Source organism: Penaeus vannamei, chromosome 38, assembly GCF_042767895.1.
Source record: "Penaeus vannamei isolate JL-2024 chromosome 38, ASM4276789v1, whole genome shotgun sequence".
NCBI classification, from domain to species: Eukaryota; Metazoa; Arthropoda; class Malacostraca; order Decapoda; family Penaeidae; genus Penaeus; species Penaeus vannamei.
In genome coordinates, this window is record NC_091586.1 from 4841938 (window position 1) to 4846937 (window position 5000).

The window sequence follows — 5000 nt, forward strand, 5'->3', positions numbered from 1 at the left end:
ATAGACAAACAGAGAGGAGTGAAGAGAGAATAAAGAGCTATACAAACAAACAGACAGACAAACAAAGAGGAGTGAAGACAGAATAAAGAGCTATACAGACAAACAGACAGACAAACAAAGAGGAGTGAAGACAGAATAAAGAGCTATACAGACAAACAGACAGACAAACAGAGAGGAGTGAAGACAGAATAAAGAGCTATACAGACAAACAGACAGACAAACAGAGAGGAGTGAAGACAGAATAAAGAGCTATACAGACAAACAGACAGACAAACAGAGAGGAGTGAAGACAGAATAAAGAGCTATACAGACAAACAGACAGACAAACAGAGAGGAGTGAAGACAGAATAAAGAGCTATACAGACAAACAGACAGGCAAACAGAGAGGAGTGAAGACAGAATAAAGAGCTATACAGACAAACAGACAGACAAACAAAGAGGAGTGAAGACAGAATAAAGAGCTATACAGACAAACAGACAGACAAACAGAGAGGAGTGAAGACAGAATAAAGAGCTATACATACAAACAGACAGACAGACAGAGAGGAGTGAAGGGAGAATAAAGAGCTATACATACAAACAGACAGACAGACAGAGAGGAGTGAAGGGAGAATAAAGAGCTATACAGACAAACAGACAGACAAACAGACAGAGGAGTGAAGAGAGAATAAAGAACTATACAGACAAACAGACAGACAAAAAGAGAGGAGTGAAGAGAGAAATAAAGAGCTAACCCCACCCGCTGACTCCCTATCAATTCCTCCCGGCTGCCGGCCAATAAAGTCCCAACAATTTCCTTGGCGGGGATGGCTTCGCTCGATGAAATGTCTATCACTTCAGTTGTAGAGAAATGTCAGCGGGAGAAGTGAGCGTTACAACGGAGCGGGATGAATGTTACACGCCAACACGGCTTATTCCGTTTGTCTCTTTTTTCCCACTCGCTTTTCGTATTTTTGCTTTTCCGTTTTCGTTTTTTTCGGTTTCGTATTTTTGTCGTTTTCGTATTTCTTTTTTCGTTTTCGTATATTTCCCGTTTTCGCATTTTTTCGTTTTTTTTTCGTTTCTTTTTTTGTTTTCGTATTTTTTCCCGGTTTCGTATTTCCCCCCCGTTTTCGTATTTCTTTGTTTTCGTGTTTTTCCCCGTTTTCGTATTTTTCTATCTTCCTTTTTTTCGTTTTCGTATTTTTTTCTTTCTTATTTGTTCTTTTCCTCTTTTTTAAGAAACTTTTTTTTTTCTCTTTTTTTTACACTATCTTTATTGTTTTCGTATCTTTTCTTTTTTTTTCTTTGTTCTTCTTTTTCCTCTTTCTTAAGAAACGTTTTTTCACCTCTTATCGAGGTTATCGAGATGAAGAATAACAGAAAATGAAGATCAGTTTTTCGCTCTTTCTTTTAAGTATGCTTTTTCTCTTCCTGATTTCCTGTTGCTCAGCATCGACACTTCATAAAAAAAGAAAAATGGTTGATATGGAAAAGAAAATGAAAAAAAATTCTATGAATGAAACTGAATAATTCCACAAGAGATGGTCGAGTTATTCAAGTTATTAATTTCGTCTCAAGTAATTATTCATTCTCGTTCGTCGTCTTTTCCAATATAGAAAAAGGGAGACGAGGAGAAAAAGTGAAAGTCAAACACGCAATTGCTGATGTTGAACAAAATCACTGGCGAGAAAGATAATTTCTCTCCTCGTGCCACCATGATATAAGAAAAACATTGTTTTTTTTGTTATTGCTTTGTTTTTTTTTCTGTATTCATAGTGATATGGTGGAGGGACTGATGTGGAAGAAATGTTATAAACGAAGTAATCTGGCATTGAAATTGTCAGTCTTATTCGCAGTGATATTGATTCATTATGGTTCTCTGTGTGAGAAAAAAAAGAGCGAGAGCGAGAGAGAGAGAGAGAGAGAGAGAGAGAGAGAGAGAGTGAGAGTGAGAGTGAGAGAGAGAGAGAGAGAGAGAGAGTTAAATCTGTCGAAAAAGGCATAACTGAATCAGGCATGTCAGCATTAAAAGCTTTATACTTAAATAGAAGGTAAATAGATTGGAAATGTATAAATAGACGCACATTTTACTTTAAGAGTAGACTACAATGCTACCAATATACATGGAAATGCTTGCATCTGTATCCATGTGTATCTATCTGTATGCACGTGTAGGTGTGGTCTGTGTGTTTATGCGTGTGTGTAGGTGTGGTGTGTGTGTTTATGCGTGTGTGTAGGTGTGGTGTGTGTGTTTATGCGTGTATATGTGTGGTGTGTGTTTATGCGTGTGTGTAGGTGTGGTGTGTGCGTGTATGCGTGTGTGTAGGTGTGGTGTGTGTATTTATGCGTGTGTGTAGGTGTGGCGTGTGTGTTTATGCGTGTGTGTAGGTGTGGTGTGTGTTTATGCGTGTGTGTAGGTGTGGTATATGTATTCATGCGTCTGTGTAGGTGTGATGTGTGTGTTTATGCGTGTGTGTAGTCGTAGATGTGAGTACGTACACGCATATATTCATACATTAAGTAACAATAAGTATCCCTCCCCTTCCTTAACTAACAGAACCACATTATACTCTTCTACACAATCAAGAGAACACCTCTTCCCTCCCCCTATCATCAGCGCACTTCAGCAGATTCAACATCAAAGTCTTTTATATCCACTTTTTGCACGATCGTCTCCACGTCTTGCCATCTCAAGTTGAAGTTTGCAATCCCTCATAACTCGCTTACAACTTGCAAGAACTTTGAGAATAAGATCGGAGATTCTTCCAGGCGCCGATCGCCGTAAAAGGGAATCACCCAAGAAGCCCTTTTATAACACTTTTACTTCAGGATTTCTTTTGGGTAATCATAAAGGGGGAGGGGGAAGGGGGTGTGTCCTTCCGTGGTCCATAAGGCTATTAGAATGTACGCTAAAACAAATGAACATATTTGAACATAAACACAGACAAATATACGCACACGCACACATACACATAAACACACACACACACACACAAAGACAAACCCTCCCACAAACACACACATGCACGCACATAAACACACACTCACACACAAACCCTCCCACCTGGACACACACACATAACCAAACACACTCACATACAAACCCTCCCGCCAACACACACACATAACAAACACCACTCACACACAAACCCTCCCGCCAACACACACACACATAAACAAACACACTCACCCCCTGCTTCAAACCCTCCCGCCAACACACACATAACCAAACACACACACAAACCCTCCCACCAACACACACACACATAAACAAACACTCACACACAAACCCTCCCACCTACACACACACACATAAACAAACACAGTCACACACAACCTCCCCCCCCCCCACACACACACATAACCAAACACACTCACATACAACCTCCCCCCCTCCCCCAACACACTCACCCCAACACACTCACCCCTCACATAAACCTTCCCACATACCCTTTCCCGAATACTATTAGCCTCATCATCTATTCTAAAAGTAAAATCAGAAACTTGCCAACTCCTTCACTGGCGAAATGAACGATTAGCATTCGAGGCCATCAAACTATGCAAAAAGAAGCCTTTTTCCACTTACAAGAATCCTTTTATTGCTCATGAATATTAATGGCGACTGAGGGGCCTTGTTTACTTCTTCTCTCCCTTCTTCCTCATATCCTTCGCTCCTCCTTTACAGATTAGATACTCCTTCACTCACCGTCTGACCTTCTTGGAGGGAGGAGGGGGTGGGGGAGGGGGGGGGGACCTCGCGAGATAATGAGGAAGAGAGGCAATTATTCAACAAATGCGGACTGGAAAAAGAGACATGAACTATATTTCTGTCTGAAGAGGAGTTTGTTTTTTGGACTCGAAACGTCGCGGATTTATTGGTCTCTCTTATCGTCTTGGTCGTATTTCATTTCTGGCAACAGCTTTGCTCTCTGACGTGTATTTAATCTTTGCGCGGACTCTGTGTGATGCTGAGAAGAAAGAAAAAAAGAAAAGAGAGGATGAAAGTGGAAGAGGAAGAAGAAGAAAAGATAGCTGCCAACGTGGTTATTCTCTCTATCTCTTATTTCCTTTCTTTATCTCTTTTTTTAGTATCTTCACTCACTCTCTCCTCTCTCTCTCACGCACATACATTCATGCCCTCACACACACGCACATGCATAAACTTCCATACACAAACGCTCACACACACACACCCACTCACTCCCCTCTCCTCTCTTCCTCCTCCCCCTCCCTACCTTTCTTTCTTCTTCTCTCCCTCCCTCCCTCCCTTCCTCCCTCTCTCCCTCCCTCTCTATCTCTCTATCTCTTTCTTCCTCCCTGTCTCTCCAATCTATTGAAATACTCTCGTCAAATCCCTGCCGTATTTTCCCGTCCTCTTCCTTTCCATCACTCACCTGTAAACCAGAAGCTGCTGTCAGGCACGAGAAAGATGGCAAAAGAAAGGAAAATAAAGAGAAAGAGAGGGAGAGAGAGAGGGAGAGGGAGAGGGAGAGGGAGAGGGAGAGAGAAGGGGGGAGGGAGAGAGGGAGGGAGAAAGAGAGAGAGAGAGAGAGAGAGAGAGAGAGAGAAAAAGAAAGGAAAAGAAAGAGAGAGAGAGAGATAGAAAAAAAGAAAGAAAGAGAGAGAGAGAGAGAGAGAGAGAGAGAGAGAGAGAGAGAGAGAGAGAGAGAGAGAGAGAGAGAGAGAGAGAGAGAGAGAGAGAGAGAGGGAGAGAGAGAGAGAGAGAGAGAGAGAGAGAGAGAGAGAGAGAGAGAGAGAGAGAGAGAGAGAGAGAGAGAGAGAGAGAGAGAGAGAGAGAGAGAGAGAGAGAGAGAGAGAGAGAGAGAGAGAGAGAGAGAGAGAGACAGAGAAAATGAAAGAGCCAGAGAGAGAGAGAGCGAGAGAGAGACAGAGAGAGAGAGAGAGAGAGAGAGAGAGAGAGAGAGAGAGAGATAGAGAGAGATGGCAAAAGAAAAGAAAACGAAGAGAGAGTGAGAGTGAAGAGAGAGAGAGAGAAAGAGAGAGAGAAGAGAGAAAGA